This window comes from Nannospalax galili, unplaced genomic scaffold, assembly GCF_000622305.1.
Source record: "Nannospalax galili isolate Female #2095 unplaced genomic scaffold, S.galili_v1.0 scaffold302, whole genome shotgun sequence".
In the NCBI taxonomy this organism is placed as follows: Eukaryota; Metazoa; Chordata; class Mammalia; order Rodentia; family Spalacidae; genus Nannospalax; species Nannospalax galili.
Window position 1 is genome coordinate 4,848,736 of NW_008350120.1, and position 17,998 is coordinate 4,866,733.

Consider the following 17,998-nt stretch of genomic DNA (forward strand, 5'->3'; position numbering starts at 1 on the left):
CTGAGCTCCTTGGCATCTGAGCATGGATATAAAGTCATCAGGTAGATTTCAATGGTAATGTTTTTCACATCTACTAATTATTAAGGAGCAAATTTTTATGCTTTGAAGAATTATTATTTTTTATTTATTTATATACCCACTTTCCAGATAGCACCCTCCCATAGCCTCCCTCCCCCCACTAGAGCCCGTATACTCTGATATCCCTGCTGCTGTCTGCTGTGTTGTCGGCACCCCCAGCCATTCCCCACTACTTGCCCTTCTGGTGAATCTAGTCAGCCTATCTAGAGGTCTTTGTTTTAGGAGGGTCAGCTGTTCCTCAGTCCCAGGCCTACCTGTCCAGAGATGGTACCACCCACAGTGGGCTGGGCCCTCCTATATCAATGAACAATTAAGAAATTGCCTTGCAGACATGGTCACAGGCTAATCTGATGGAGGGAATTCCGCAGCTGAGGTTCCCTCTTCCTAGGTGTCTCTAGTTTGCACCAAGCTGACAAGAACTAACAACACAGAGATCATCCAGGAAGTGTCATTACAGGTATTTAGAAGAAACACACTCCCAAACGTGCACATACATGCATGCTTGCATATACTCTATTGCACACCTGGCCACACAGACACAATTGCTTGTATTTTCACACACATGCATACTCACGTACACTATAATGCACACACACTCGTGTGCAATGCACACATGCTCCCTTGTAGTTCCACATGCCATGTGTACCTTCACTTGTATTTTCACAAACACATGTGAACAGTCACAGTGCTTACACATGCATACACAAATGCACACTCAACCTGTACTCTCATATGCTGTTGTGTGACTTTTCCTGGAGAGACATAAACATCTGTTTACCACAGACAGGGCACCGAGGATGACAGACCAAAGAAGCAATTCCATGTCAGTGTAGCTTAGGGAACAGGAGAATTTATCGGTGTTACTTACAGGAGTGTGAGTTAAACGCTGCTTAGAGGAGGGTGGAACTCAACGACAGCTGCATCACTGAAAAACCCATCCCATAAGCAATGACTGCAGGCACCTTGACATGTCAGTGCCTTCTCTCCCTGGCAATTGTTAATACTTATATAACCTTACACAGGGGGCCTCGTGAATCTAGTCACTTTCAGAAGTGTCCTGAGTCTTGGAAGTGCCATTTCCTTCCTGGTCTTATGAGCCTCCCTTCTTGCACCACAAGGGAGTGTTTCAATTCAGAGGAAAGTAACTACACAGCAACCTTCTCTTTCCTCCCCTCCTACATTCTCTCCAGCCCTTCTTCTGTGATGTGCTCTGAGTCTTGGAGGGGGTGATTAAATGTCTGGCTAATGGCTAAGCACTGGGCTATTATGCCACAGAAATAGTCACTTATTCTCAAGAGTTTGATCAGTTATAAGTCTTTGCAGGATTATTATGGTGGTCAGCTTCTGATGTCAACCTGATACATCTGGGAAGAGGAAGCGTCAGCTGAAGAATTTTCTCTACTGGACTGGCCTGTGATCATGTCTGTGGGGCATTTTCTTAATTGTTGGGTGATGTAGGAGGGCCCAGTCCACTCTAGGCTTGTGGTCTTGGGTTGTGTAAGAAAGCAGGATGAGCACAGGCCAGAGGAGCAAGCCAGTAAGCAGTGTTCCTCCATGGTCTGTGTTTCAGCTCCTGCCTCCAGGCTCCTGGCCTGAGTTCCTGCCCTGGCTCCCCTCAATTGTGGACTGTAAGCTGTAAGTTGAAACAAACCTTTTCCTCCCCATTTTGCTTTTGGTTGGTGTTTTATCACACCAGTAGATAATCAACTAAGACAGAAATTGGTCCCAGGAGTGGGGTATTGCTGTGTCAGACCTGACCACGTGGTTTTTGAGGAGGACTGTGAAAGAATTTTGGAGCTTTGAACTGAAAAATCCATTAAGTGCTTAGAGCTTAGCAAGCTGTTATGTGGGAGCTTGGTAAATAAAAGAACTGTGAGAGAAATGTTGGTGGTGGAGGCCTGGTGTGGGAAGTTTGAGAGCCCACCAAAGATTCTATCCTGGGGCTGGAGAGATGACTCAGCAGTTAAGGACATTGGATGCTCGTGCAGAGGACCTGGGTTCAGTTCCCAGCACCCACATGGTGGCTGACAACCATCTGTAACTCCAGCTCCAGAGGATCTGATGCCCACTTCTGACCTCCTTTGGCATTACACAGCATGGGTGCATTTATGTACATGCAGGCAATACACTCATATGCATAAAATAAAATTAAAAATTAAAAAATTCTATCCTGGACACTTGTATGATATTTTGAATTGAGAATCTGTGGTTTCTGGTTGGCTGGGGCTAAAGACTCAGCTGTGATTAATGAGAGACCAGCATCACTGATGTGAAATCTTCTGGGAAGTGTTTACTCAGGGTCAGTACACAGAAGCTGTGCTCCAGAGGCAGCCAAGGCTGCATCCCAAGTTGGAAGTAGAACTTGGTGATGTGTAAGAGTCCTGCACATAGTGGTTTTGGGGCCACAAAAACTGCAGAATTGGAGTCATGGAGAGAATCTGAGGCTGACATCATGTGAGGCCGGGAGACACCACTGGTGAAGATGTAGACTTAGTGGAATGGCAACCCCAGTGTATTGGATACACCAGGACCATGGGACGACCACCAAGGACAGTGGCACGTGCGGCATTGAAGCTGGCCTGAGCCTGCTGGACTGAATGTGCTGTGCATAGTAGAATCAGTGAAGTGGAGCTGCCCAAGCCCTTTGAAGCCAGAAGTTCGTGATTAAGTCCCAGATGTTGGACACTGAGCTGCACTGCTGGTCCAGGTAGGGTTGGGGTTTCTTATCCTCTCCCCGCCTCTATTCTGGGATTCTATCCGGCTTGGGCTTACGTGGGCTTTGTGCTCGCTGTAAACATTGCTGTGAGTTCATAAAAGCCACTTCTCAGCTGTCTGGAAGACTCTGTTTCTGTGTGGTCATCCACCACCTCTGGCTCTTACAATCTTTCCAGCCCCATCTTCTGCAATGATCCCTGAGCCTTGGGAGGCAGAGGTTTGATGTAAATGTCCTATTCAGGGAAAAGCACTCTGCAGCCTCTTATTCACTGCACGTTGGTGAGCTGTGGCTCTCTGTTAATCACCATCTGCTGCATGAGGAAGCTTCCTATTTTCCACCTTTCCTGCCCAACCAGAGGCTAAGGCAGAGGACATCTTCAGGCCTTCTCCCATTGAAAATCTTCCCTTATGTGGGCAAGTTATTTCTGGGAAGACAGTAAGCCTCAGTTGTCTGTTATCACCTACAGCAAAAGCCACACTACTGATGCCACAGGCTGGCAACACCATCCCATTCTGTGCCAAAATATGCTGCTTTCATGGGCTCTCTCTCTCTCTCTCTCTCTCTCTCTCTCTCTCTCTATATATCACACGCTGGCAACACCCTCCCACTCTGTGACAAAATATGCTGCTTTCATGCGCTCTCTCTCTCTCTCTCTCTCTCTCTCTCTCTCTCTCTCTCTCTCTATATATATATATATATATATATATATATATATTCTGTATGGTGAAGCATCCCCATACTCATGTAGTGTACCCCATTCTTCAAGGAGGCAAGTAGAAAAAGATGGCTACCTTGGGATTCTCCCCAAATGGCTTTGCCTTGGTTAAATGTTCCATCACCCACTGCAGGGACCATGAGCCCTATGGCAAGGGGAAACCATCCCATACAAATGGAGAGGGGTAGTCACACCAGGATTGCCCCGTGGATGCTCCACATCACACGGAATGGCCTCGACTGCATGTCAGCACACATGGCAGGGGCCACGGGACTTTGATTCCATCCATCTCTCTTCAGGTATCAGTTGTGTGCTGTGACTTTTCCTGGAGAGACGATAGCAAACATCTCTTCTATCACCCAGCTAGAGAACTGATGATGACCAAAGAGGCAATTCCCCTTGAGTGTAGCTTTGTGACCAGTGAGTTATGGGGGTCACTTACAGGAGCGTGGATGAGGGATCGCTTACAGGGGCAGAGATGACTCAAAGGTGGTTGCATCACAAAAAGTCAGCTCTCGCGTGGGCAACGGCTTACAAAGATCTGCTCTGGGGTTCTCTGCAGACATCCAGGCGGCTCGGCTGTTAGGCTCTCCTCCCTAGCACGTGTTCTGCTTGGCAAGGGGAGCTGAGTCCTGTGACTCCAAGGAGCTTCCCGAATCGTACCAGCTTCCCTCCTACTCAGTTCTGAGGAAGTACCTACACAACACGTGCACACACTCACACCCAGCTGTGCTCTCCCCTGCACACACGCACACACCTGACTGTGGGCTCACATGCACACACTCACACTCAACTGTGATCTCATGTGCACACACACATATTCAACTGCATGCTCACACACGCACACTCACACTCAACTGCATACACACACCCAACTGTATGCTCACACTCACACACACTCAGCTGTGCACACACACACCCAACTGTATGCTCACACACTCATAGTCTATGCACACATGCTCACACTCACTCGCACACATATACACACTCATTTATACTTTCACACACACACACACAAATACTTGTGCAGACCTACACACTTACGTGCACCAAGCAAAGACCAGCATAACCCAGACAGCACACTGACTCATCGGACGCTGACCACCAGTACACGCCCTATCTTATTCCCTTGCTTTTTTGTCCTTTCGTAAGACTCTCCGTTGTGAGAGGGCTATGTGGCACAGGCAGTGCGTCCCTATGACCGCAACCCTGGGCCTCATCCTGTTCTTGTAACAGGAAGAGAGATGCTGGGGCCACCACAGGTTGTGAAGGAAACACTGGGAAGGAAGGGGCTTGTCACTAAAGAGCTAGAGTGAAGGAAGGCTGGTCAGTGGCCTCCTCTGCCTGGAGCCTCAGCATGCTGGCACTTCCCCCAGGACATGAAAGAGGCTGTTCCCGGGACTGGGTCATCCCCCACCCCCATCATCTTAAATATGTCAGAAGAGTAGGATGGGTGGGGAGCACTGAGGAGTCCTGGAGGAGAGGGTGGGGCTCAGGACATCTTGGCTCCACCCTCATCACCAACAGGTTGGAGTCGGGTCTCACAACCATCTGGGCAGACAACGAACAAGTAATGACTATTTTCTCACCAAACCGCAGACTTTTCAATGCTACCATCTGATCTAAGTGAGGCTTCGTGGGTGAGAAGGCATGACTCAGCTCATTTCTTTTGGGGGATGGTTTGTATATTTGCTTTAAAGAAACACATTTTTATCTGAGAAATAAAGGCAAACTTTAACTTATCTAAGTGATTTAAGATGCTCACAGAAGCCTTTGCCTGGCTCTGGACTTGCCACCCACGGCTTATAGGGCACGTCCCAGGGTCCTGCTCAGTTCATCTCTTTCCACCTATGGAGTCCTGGGGTCTCCTGCGGGTGACTCAGAGAGGAGCAGCCAGGAGGCTAGGTGTCCCAGCTTCGAGGGGCAAGGGAATGGCTTTCGTTATCTTTGTGGCACCTGTACATGAGGGACTTGGCTGAGAATGGCCACAGACCAGCTCTTGTTCTGAGGAGCAGCGACTGTTCACACCCAAGTGTGTGTTAGAGCATGTCTCAGCACTCCAACTCAGGGGAGACGTGCCAGGGGGGACGAGCAGCCACAGGAAGTGACTTCTGATATTAATATTCTGCATTATCCGTAAGTAAGAATATTGCTTTTTGTCAGTTGCATTGGAAAATAATAAGTCATAACTAGTCAATCTCTTATCATCGTAAGAGGGAGGTATAACTTAATTGCTTCGGTTAAGTGGCCGTGACTTTGCCAGGGCTCATAAATGCCATTAGGATTCAGGCCACCAAGATGGACCTGTTGATTTATTAAACGATGACAGGCTGGGAACAGCACAATTTCTTTTATGGGTTAACATGTAGAACTGAAATACCTAAATGGTTAAGTCTAATGTTCAGCATGGGCTCTTCAAGGAGGGACCAAAGGTTAAAAGGTTCTCACAATGATGAGGGACTAGTGTGTGATGTGTTTAGTCCTGTACCGGGCAACACATGCGGGAATTATGAAGCGTTCAAGACCTGTTGGTAACGTTTTGCCGTCTCGATCCTTCCGCATTTTAACACAGACCTGCTGTGGATGGCTCTTCCTTTACCGCCATGAACTCGTGGTCCACAATGTTCTCCTGTGGCTCGATTTGCAAAATTGACAACCCACATTCATAACACAGCCTTGATGTGGCCGACATGTCTCTAAATTCGGAGTCCCATCAGGGAAAACAGCTTCAGCTGGTGCTGCATAAATACGTGTGGTGTTGTAGACAGGGCAAAAGGCTGGACCAGGATGTGGCCCAGCAGCACGGTGTTTGCCTGACACGTGTGGGGCCGTGGTGACCTGGAGCACTGGGGTGGAGGGCGGGTGTAAGACCCGACAGAGCAGATCGAGCAAAGGGATTTCACCGATGCTTTGCTTTGACTCTTCGTGCTTAACTCAGGTCTCCCGCAGGCCCCAGCCTTCCCACTCTCAGTGTGCTGGGAACCGGGAGGGTGGGTGCCGGTAGGTTCCATTGAGACGGTGTCAGCTGCGGAGGAAGAGCTGCTGGATCCTAGTGAACTTGAGCTCTGGGTGCTGTTAACATTCATTTGAAGGTCCAGGGCTGAGCCAGCAAGTGGCTGACCTTGTAAAGGAGATATCTGTTCACCACCACCACAGAGTGCGAGCGTGCGTGCTGTGTTTGCACCAGGTGATTCCATGGAGGAGACCGTAACCGTGAAGTCCTCGGCCTTCCAGCTTCCAGCAGCTGCGAGTCCTCAGACAAATGTATCCTCAGCCACGGTCACCAGGACGGTGTTCGAGCACCGGCCTCCACAGCCCTCTGCAGGGTGCTGCTGCTGCTGCTTCGCACACTTGGCTCATTAACAGCAGGACTGCTCACACCACTGCCGGAGCCTCCCTGGGCATCTCGGTCATTCCCCTCTGCCGGGTGCTACAGTGAAATCATGGGCACGCTGGAACTGAAAACTTTCCCAGCGTCCATTCTGTTTAATCCTCATGGCCCTGGGAGGAAGGTTTTTATTAGCTTTATCTGTCTGAGGCAGGCGTTCAAGAGGCTAAAGCACTTACCGAAGCTCCTTCTGTTTTCCTTGTTCTCCACAAAGCCAGGACGTTCCCTAAACCTCTGTCCTTTCCCACTGTACCGGGGTATCATGGTCAGGCATCCCTCTGCTTGGAGAATACACAGACAGAGCATGAGCACTGGGCATCTATGTTCTTCCAAAGTTATGACCATGGTAGATGTTACCAAAGACCCAGGAGACTTAGACGGTCCTGGAAATCTGACCCATATTTTATATTAGCTTTCCACCAGGCCCCCAATTGACACAAGCACTGTGTTTGAATTAGAGATATTCCTTGGCACTGTAGGAAGGACGCTGCTGGAGGGTGGGAGGGAGAGGCAAAGAGCCTCGTGCTTGCTAAGCATCTGTAAGAGGGAAGTGCTGTGCCTGTAGGCTGAACCCTCACCGGGGTGGAAGATTCTGGTGGGTCCTCTGCAAGGGCCAGGCTTCCCTGAGGGGAAGAGCAGTGTTTCTGCATTACCAGCCCAGCACATGTGAGAGGGACGCTCACACCGGCAGTGGGATGTGTGATGTCCCCACCTTTGTACGAGATTGTGGTCACCTCTCCTGTCACGTGCCTTGGTCACCTGCAAAGTCATTTCCAAAGATTTCAAAGGAGGATCCAGGAATTCTCAAAGCTGGGAAAGGGGAGCTTGTCCTCACCTCTCACGGCTGCTGTCTCAAGCCCTCCAGAGGACAAGGCAGTGGTGTGCTTGGTAACTCAGTGGACCGGAGGACACACAGGGAGTGCGCAGCGGCTGATGTGGCCTGAGTCTTTGGTACTGTGCTACGGCAGGGTTTTCTGTTTGAAGCCTGTGGGGACCAGGCTTGCCCCGATTTGGCGTTTCCTGATGTCCTTAGCAGCACTTACACAAGGGTGTGTGGGGGGCATGATCTGTGTAAAGCACTGGCTGAGGGCCGAGGAGATGCTGGAGGCCGTCTGAGTGCTGGCCGCCGGTTTGTGCAGTCATGCTGACTATGGGACAATGACACCAGACACGTCACCTGTTCCAGCAACAGACATGGGCTCAGTCTCCAAGTCACCGTCCCAGCCACTGAGCCACAGGCTGTAGCTTCCTGGGAGCCGTCCTTGACCTCCCTGGAATAATAAGCCTTCTGGGGTGGTAGTAAGGGAGACATTCCTGCGTCTCCTCTCACCTTCCATTTGCAGGGGCTGCGGGGGGAGCTTTTACAGCTGGGTGGGGTTCACTGTCCTGTAGAAGCAAGCTGCCCAGTGCTTGATGGACTGCGTCTTTCTTTGCTTTAGTGAACAATGATGCAAGGCCTTCCCTTCCCATTTTTTGCTTTTCAAACTTATGTGGGAGGCAAGCCTAAGACCCACGGCCTTGAATTTTCTACAATAGACTAGTGTTAGGACAGTACCGTCAGACTATGGGTCTTGGCTATTTGTGGAAGGATAGGCCTGTCTGGACAAAACTCTGTAGTCCGGCGAAGAGTCAGGCTGTGCATGATGGTCAAAGATCTGCCTCCCTGGTGTGACACAGTTGCATGGGACAGTACCTTCCACTTTCCTTGTAGTGTCCTACAAGTGGTTCACAGTGGCTCCCCTGATCCAGAAGAAGACTGACTGACAGCAGGAGTTTGTAGCTGCCCAAGGTCTGATCTCTGAGCCTGGTTTCTTCCTCACAAGCCTCTTGCACACCAGCTCCGTGAGCTGCCTGTGGGGCTGGGATGCTGACTGGGACGTGGAGGGAGGGTGCTGTCTCGCTGGCCTGTGTGGCCTCAGGAAGGCAGGCCTGACCATAGCGGAGTGTTCCAACACCCTTGCTGGAGTCAGGATGCAGGAGAGAAGGGGATGCACAGGAAGGGAGGAGGGGCGTCCTGCCTCCCACAGGGTCTCCTGAAAGGGCCAGCTGGTCTCAGGCTTGTTCTTAGCCTCCCAACCAGGAGCAGCTCAGCAGGCAGCCCATTCCCTTCAGCTCCCGTTGGCTTCCTTTGAGACTCTAGTTTTTGCTCCTGTTTACTCATCCAGGAGTGATTTAGGGCCCATTATTTACCACTTATTCATTCAATAAATAACCAGGAATGTTTACTCCATCCCAGGGCTAGAGACTAGAGATCCAAGAAGAGGTGAGGCGTGGTCTCCCAGAGTTGTTCATCTAGAAGCACGAGTCAGGTAGACAGAGCTGTGCACTATGTCACAGAAACACGCAGGCATGGGGTAGAGCAGGCAGGCAGAGCAGGTTCCTGATTGGCTCAGGTCTCGAGGACCGCCTGCTTCTTTGGCATATGCTAAGGTTGGACCTCTGTGCCCATGTGGAAAGTACACTCATTCCTTATAACTATTTGGATATGACTGGATATCAGTGTTTTAGCAAATTAAGAACTAGGAGATCCAGAACACTAGAGGCAGAGGCAGGAGGATCTCTGTGGGATCGAGATCAGCCTGGTCTACACAGAGAGTTCCAGGCCAGCTGGGGCTACAGGGAGACCCTGTCTCAAAAGAAAAAAAAGGGCTAGTACATAATATTATGGCATCTTTGGAGACATGATTTCAAGTGTCCTGAGCCAGCCTCGGTTCCCTATGTGAGTGAGAATGGCCTTGAACTTCTGGTCCTCCTTCTACCTGGAGAACGCTGGACTGCAGATATGCACCACCACACCTGGTGTGTGTGTGATGCTGTGGATCAAAGCAGGACTTCATGCATGTGAGGCCCTCCACCAGCTGGGCCACATCCCCAGGCCGACTCTTTAAAGTTGGATACGATGCCACATGCCTGTACCCAGCACTTGGGAGGCTTGAGGCAGGAGGAGTGATCTGTGTCAACCTGGGCTGTGCAATGAGACCTTGTTTCAATGAGCCAATCAACCAGCCAAAGAGGCAAGTGAAACCCACCCCCAAACTAAGGGTTATAAACCATACATTCTTACAAAAAATATTTTGAAAATATGATAACATTTAAAACTGGGAAAAAAGAACTAGTACTAACAGTAAGGACAACTGGCCCACAAACACTGGCTACTTCCAAGCTTCAATGTGTACATGTTTTTTTAGGGTTCAAGGTTATGGCTTATTAAAATTCGATGTTCTTGGACTGGAGAGATGGCTCAGCAGTTAAGAGCACTGGTTGCTCTTGCGGAGGACCTAGGTTTGGTTCCCAGCACCTCATGCGGCTAACAACAGTCTAATTCTAGGGCATCCAACACCCTCTTCTGACCTCTGCAGCCACTGCATGACACAGGTGCACTTACACACATGTAGGCAATGCACTCATATGCATAAAATAAAAATAATAAGTAAATTAAAAAAATAGTATTCTTTTTCCATTTTAGGTATCGTAGGAATTTGCTCTACTCTTGAAGATTCTTTATGGACTGGAGAGATGGTTCAGTGGCTCAGAGCACTTGTTGTTCTTCCAGAGGATAAGGGTTCAGTTTCCAACACCCATATCAGGCAGCTCACAACCACCTATAACTCAGCTCTATGGGACCCAATGCCCTCTTCTGGCCCAAGGGTATCCACACACATGGCAGATGTGCATACATACACACAGAAATAAATCCTAGGAAAGATTCTTTGTAAGTGGAATTTCATAACCCCTGGACGGCATCCCACAATTTGGAGCTGCTGACAAGACTCTGATACTTGTGCTTGTCAACACAATTGTTTTATTTTTTGCAGTACTGGGGCTTGAGTCAAGGGCCTTGTGTATGCTCGGCAAAGCTGTCCCGCTGAGCTACACCCCAGCCTTTCTTTCTTTTTATTTTGACATAGAGGCTCACTAAGTTGTCCAGGCAGACCTTGAACTGCCGACAGCTCTGCCTTAGCCTCTCGAGCGGCCTCTGCAGCACTGTATAAACACAGTGTTGTATTTATATTGGAATTTCCCTGCTTCTTCGGGCTGGGTAGAGGCAGTGGACAGAGTACCTGAATATTTTCAAAGGTCCATGATGAGGGCTATCACTGTTTAGAGAGAGTGCCCACAATGCTGCTCGACAGTCAGGTGCTCACAGCAAACACACCGTCTCACTGTGTTCTTCCTATATTTTTTTTATTTATGAGGCTAATTTTTTATTAGCCATGTAACTTCCTTTTCTTCCAGTTTGGTTCCCTTCCCTCTTTTTCCATGTAGATCTTACTAATTATTTCTTTGCGCATGTGCATATTCGTGTCTGTGCAGGTCGTGTGCTTGTGTATGGCGGCCAGGGGTAGTCTTGGGTGTTGTTCCCCACATGCTGTATACCTTTTTTTGAGGCAGGGTCTCTTACTGGCTGGGAACTCATTAATCAGGCCAGGGAGCCACCTGCTTCTGCTTCTCCAGGGCTGGGATTACAAGCATGCACCACCATGCCGAGCTTTTTAAAAATGTGGGTTCTGGGAATTGAACGCAGGCCTTTGTGCTTACAAGCTAAGCACTTTACTGATTGTAGTCTAACCCTTTGCTGCCCAGCTCCTTGGTGGTTATGTCTGTAAGTTTTTGTCATTTAGAATACCTACATTTCCTTTTCTCTTTCTTTCTTTTGGAGACAGAGTTCACTCTGTCTGTAGCCCAGTCTGGCCTTGAGCTTGTGATCTTCCTGCCCCCATCTCCCAAGTTCAGAGACTACAGGCATTCCCTGTGCCTGGCTTCTTCATCTCATGGGCTACAAGCACTTTCCCAGAATTTCTACTCATTTTATCAACATATCACATTTTGACATGGAGCCATTTTATATTTTTATGTTGAATCTCTTGCCTCATCTCCTTCACTTCTAGAAAGAAGCTTAACTTTTGATGGAAAGAACCCCATGGAGTCATGTACTCACTTAGGTGTCCCTATTCTGGAGCCCCTGCAGAATCGACTTTCAGTAAATACACACGGTCACAGCACCTCATGAATGGGGCAGAGCTCTCACCACCCTGTGCCATAGCAGGTAAGGGCAGTTCTGTGGGCTTGTCCCCCCACCAACACTTCCCTAGCACATCCGTGTGTGGCTCTGTTCTATCTTAGATCTGTCATGGTCCCACAGAGAAGCTGGGGACACTGGGGGAGGAGCAGAGGTCAGTGTGCGCCACAGATGTCAAGGAGGCCTTGACATTTCTGTGGGAAGAAACACTGCAATGTCTGTACACGAGGCTTTCTTTCCTCCCTCGTTCCTACTCTATATACATACAGATGTATATGCACACACACACACACACACACACACACACACACACACTTTAACTGAGCTCTTAAAAAGTCAGGCAAAAGTTCTGAGGCATTCGCTGGAATTTTAGTCCACTGTATTTTTGTGGCAGTTTGATTTGGGAGGATTTGGGTGAATCCTGCCCCTGCCCATGTCAGTAAGGTCAGCTCATCCTAGATGACAGTCTGACATCCCTGCCGCGGGAGCCGGTGTGTGTGCCTTTACGTGAACACCCAGTGAGTTCTCACAAGAAAGCCTGTGAAGTTGGATTTGTGAAGCACTTGCTTTTCTGATCCCCAATGAGGGTCACGGCTTGTAAACGGGATGCGTCACGGCAATCTCCAAAGCATGTCCCCACTCTGCTGTCCTGTCTTCACAGGGTTCCCGATAACCTGCAGGGAAGGACAGCTTAGGAAAACTTTACTGGAACACACATCATTGGGAGTGGGCTGTCAACTGAGGATGACATGGGGATGTCCATGGGCAACTGTCAATGCCAACTTTGGGAGCTGAAATGATGCTCAGGAGGGATGGGTAAAGGGTCTTTTGAAACTGCCTTCCTGAAGGGAACTTGTTCTGACCAGGGTCAGGGCTGGGACCCAGTGTGAGGAGCTCCTGATGTAGGTTGACTGGCTTTCGGAGGGGCCTGAACTCCAGGCCCTACTGTAATGAGCTCGCTGCTCTGGCCTGTGATATAGATCACTCTGGTCCTATTTGGGTTGTCCATTGATTTGGGCGGGGGGAGTTGTTGAATTATTAGAGCAATTGAAAAAAGACTCTGGATTGCAAAGTGGGGTGGGTGACGAGAGGAAGGAGTGTTCTGGAAGCTTGGCGACTCTTTCCCCAAATAACAGGATTATGAATCATAGATTCTGGGAGGACGCTGGTGGTGACTCAAAGTCAAGTCCCCAGTGAGCCTGGTCCTCTGCGTGCAGGACTTGACTTGAACAGGAATCTGGGGAATTGCTCCGACAACACCAAGCCTGAGTTTTATTTGTTTTTGTGTTTAAGGGCAGGCAGAGCTCAGTCCTACAGCATCAGTCAGAATACTGACTGAACACAGGTGCATCATGTTAGAGGAGGTATACTCCAAGCAGAGGAAAATGCCCGCCTCCCATCACCCCCTACAGAAGGTCATCATGCCTTCCCCTCGAGAGCCAGGGTGCCTGTGAACTCCGTGCCCTTCTTCAGATTGTTCTTTCTTTGGTTTTCCGGAGATTCCCAGTGACAAAGCAACGGAACCAGGGAGTGACTCATAGGAGGGTTAGAGTGTCAGGGTCAAAAAAGGACTTGTGGGCTTTCAATTCAACCCACTGCCCTGGAAGAGGAATCAGCGGTCCCAAGAGGCCATAAGACCTGCCTAGACTCGTAGAGACTGGCGGCAGAATCAGGGCCAGAAGTAGTCTCTTGGTTTCCAGGTTACAGTTTTTGTTCATGACCCAAGCACTAGGTCCCAGGGACAAACTTTTGAGCATCAGTCTAAGCACTCCCTCCGGCTGTGTCACTCAGAGGACCTCGTCCTTCCCACTCCAGGCCCCGGGGTCCATCAGCAGCCCCTCTATCTTGCCTCCTCTGTCTCTCTCAGCTCCCACACTCCAGCTCTCCCGAGGGTCTGGGGTAGCTCCCACGGCTGTGGTCCTTCACGCAGGGCAGGGCCTTCAACTTCTTTCCCTCCCAGGTCTTCCTGAGGACTACCACCTCATGACACACAGACTGCGCATGTTCAAATGGCAAAAATAGTCAGTGACTGCACTTGGGCTTAACATCGACGGGGCCTTGGTGGAGAAAGGACTCCTATAATTAGAAAGCAACTGGCCTCTCTCCATGTGCCGCAGTCATGGCCATAGGCTCTGGGAGAGGCTGTCAGGGTTCAAAGCCTTGTCTCGCGCAGCAGGGATGACCGGCCTGATGTGTACATCCTGCAGGTTTATCTTGTCCTCAGTAGCACAGAGAACTTGTCCTGCTGAGTTCAGTGACCATTGGTGGGCAAACACAGAGCACCCAGCATGTGCCTGATACACACAAAGGTTGACTGATGCTGAGCATGTGTGATGTGAGGGGCTGGTGGCTGGAAACAGTCCTGGGGGGCTTTGCCAGGTAGCACCCTTCACAGGACTGTTAATGACTGTAATGACATTACCCGCTAGACATCCCTGACCATGGTCTGACTGCTGTAGGCTGCGCGGTCCTGAGTCCTTTTGGAAGCAGCTAGGTCCCTCATCTTCTTTCCTTTTTTAAGAAAAATTTATTTGTTATTTTTACTTTTTTTTATATGTATGAGCATATTGCCTGCATGTATGTAAGTGCACCAGTGTCACACAATGCCTATGGAGGTCAGAAGAGAGTGCCAGATCCTCTGGAACTGGAGTTACAGAGGTTGATAGTCACCATGTGGGTGCTGGAAACTGAACCCGGGTCCTGCAAGAGCAGCCAGTGCTCGAACCACTGAGCCGTCTCTCCAGCCCCTCAAGTTGCTTTTTTGAGGCCAGCCACCCAAAACCATGACTTGAACTATGGGCTCTGCCTTAGACAAGGAGAAGGCCATGCCCCAGGTTTAGAGGGAGAGACATAAGCTGAGGCCAGAGGGCCCTTTGGGAGTCTATGGGGCAGGGACTCAGAGGGCAGGCATAGAGGGGAGAGGCCCAGGGCAGACCAGGAAGGCCCTAAAAGCTACTTAAAGCCATGCAGGGTATTAGGAGAGAGGTTAATTCATCTGGTTGGAGTTTTCAGAGCACCTGGCTGGTGGGGTGAATGTCAGTTGGGCAAGGGCATGGGCCAAGAGTGGATATGGACAGCAGCCGAGGACTCGGTGTGGGATGTTGGGGCGCTAGGTGGAAGGCAGATGTGTGGATGGTACATTTTGCAGATAATGTGGCACAGTTTGGATGTGAGATCACCCCGGAGGGAAGACAAGATGACCCTCGGTTTCTGACATGGGCACTAGGTGATGGAGAGACGCTGAACCTCCTGCTATGGGTACCAGAGGAGGAGCCCATGCACGGAGGCGGGCAGGAGGCACACACTGGGCTCTGTCTTGGATGTCTGCACTAGATTTGATGATGCTGGGAGACAGTTGACAGGATTCCCCGGGAAGGCTCCTCCAGGGCTTATGGGTGGGGCAGGAGAGAGGGGGGTTGGAGCATACATGGGTGCATGGGTGCAGCCTGGTAGTTGGAGGCAAGTTCCAAGGAGCTATGAAGGATACAGTGGGGAGAGGTGGAGTAAGCTGGAGCTCACAAGGGTAGAGAGAGAGAGAGAGAGAGAGAGAGAGAGAGAGAGAGAGAGAGAGAGAGAGAGAGCTGAAGTGCTGAGAAGCGGGCACAGCGCCAGCTGAGCATGGAGCAGGGCAGGGTGCCCTGAAGTCCTGCTGGACCGGCCTTGTGGCCCACTCCTGGGACCGCAGTTGTGCACAGTGCCTGCACCTCCTCTCTCTTGTGGCCTCTCAGCAACCACTGTTCATAGAGGCAGGAGCTGGGGTTGTGGCTGGGGCAACTCTGCCCAAGGCCCTGGTGAAAGTAGCTTGGAGCATGGCTGTGGGGCAGGTGGATGAGTGGGAGCCAGTGCAGAGACGGCCCAGGACAACAGGTGAAATTGAACTTCCATTTATCTGCAGCGTCACACTAATCTTATCTGCTCTCTGGGCGCGTGAAGAGTGCGGCTGAAATAAATATTTGCTCCCAGTGAGGTTTCAAGGCCCTTGGTCTCTGGCACGCATCTGCCCCTCCCTGCACACCAGCGGTGGCTCTCAGGGGCTGGCTGGCTGCTCTTGTCACAGTTCAGCAGAGACCTCAGACCTACACATGCCCCTCGGTAGTGCATCTTCATACCCTGGGCCTCATCACCGTACTCGAATGAGGACTGGGACCCTTAGGTTGTGACACTTTTACAGCCTGCAGCTGGGAGCAGGAGTGGACGGAGCCCAGGTGTGGATGCCACTAGGCACCTACAGCCACGTTCCTTTGCAAGGAACTCCAGGAGCCCCAAGAACCTCCCAGGTTGTGTGTGTGTATGCACATGTGTGTGCATGCGTGCGTGCGTGTGTGTGTGTGTGTGTGTGTGTGTGAGACATTGTGAGGAACTCCAGGAGCCCCAAGAACCTCCCAGGTTGTGTGTGTGTATGCACATGTGTGTGCATGTGTGCGTGCGTGCGTGCGTGCGCGTGTGTGTGTGTGTGTGTGAGACATTGTGAGGAACTCCAGGAGCCCCAGGAACCTCCCAGGTTGTGTGTGTGTATGCACATGTGTGTGCATGTGTTCATGCGTGCGTGCGTGCGTGCGTGCGCGTGTGTGTGTGTGTGTGTGTGAGACATTGTGAGGAACTCCAGGAGCCCCAGGAACCTCCCAGGTTTTTTTTTGTGTGTGTCTCCTAATTTGCTTTCTGTTGCTGTGATAAAATGCAGATCAAAGCTAACTTGAGGAAGAAAGGCTCTCTTTCATCTTACATCTCCCAGGTCACAGTCCACCACTGAGGGAAGTCGGGGCAGGAGCTCAAGGCAGGAACCTGGAGGCAGGAGCTGAAGCAGAGACAATGAGGATGCCGCTCGCTGGCTTGCTCACTCTGGCGGCTCAGCTTCCTTCTTATACAGCCCAGACCCACCTGCCCAGGGGTGGCACCGCCCACCGTGGGCTGGGCCCTCCCACATCAACTGGCAATGAAGAAGAAGCCCCCATAGACGTGGCCACAGATCAGTCCTATGGAGGAAACTCCTCAGTTGAGGTTCCCTTTTCCCAGGTGTCTCTAGCTTGTGTCAGGTTGACAAGAACTAGCCAGCACAGTGTATATCCTGTTCATTTGTGTGTGCATGTGCATGTGAACATGTGTGCACATATGTGTGTGGAGGCCAGAGGTTGATGTCAGGTGCCTTCCTCAACTGCTCTCCACCTTATTTTTTGAGACAGGGTCTCTGACTGAACACAGAGCTTGCTGCTTTGACTAGACTGGCTACCCAGCACGCCCCAGGGCTGGGCTCACAGGCCTGCACCAACACACCTAACTTCCCCATTGGGTGCTGGTATAGCACTCAGGCCCTCTTCGTCTACAGCCATCGAATGACTTCCTGAGTCATCTCCCAGCCCCTCAGGTGCTGCTTAGGTGCAGATTCTCAGAGTCCCACCCGCTGATCTGGGATGAATAGAGGACAGGGGGTGGCATATATGACAAGGACCCCACTCAGTGATAGGGACACAGTGGTTCTGCTCCCACTGCTGGCATTCATCTCTGTACCTCCAAACTGCACATCGGAAAGCCTCTGTGTGCTTGCAACAGAAAGGGACAAACCCAGTGCATTGTCACACGGAGAGGGACAAGATGAGAACTGGGGTGGAGACATGCGCCGTGCAGAGAAAGCAGGGGCTGTGCTAGTGGATCATGGGAGGTGTGGCCCCGTGGAACAGGCAGAAGACCTAATGGGGAAGCTGGAGCGCTTTCCTCCTTTGCCTGACCCTCTGAAGGGGTGGTCTTCTTGGTGTGCCTCTGCTCCGGTACACCCAGGGCCACCATGGTGACAGTCCAGAGGGTAGAACAGCAAGTGTGGTGGCCACTAAGGTGATCCTGATGCCCCCGCCCCCTGCCATCTCATCATTCTACACAGGTGCTCTGCCACACTCCCTCAGGATTATCTCAGCGTCAGTGTGACCGTGGTGCTTCCATTGTGCAGGCGGGAGATGGATGGCTCTGATCCCTGTAAGGCTGTGGTGGGCAGGGATTTGAACCAGGCATTCTCATGTCTGAGCCTACCTTCCTAACCACAGTGGACCTCCTGTGTGGTTCGTGTCCCTAAACTCTTCTTCAGCTTGCACG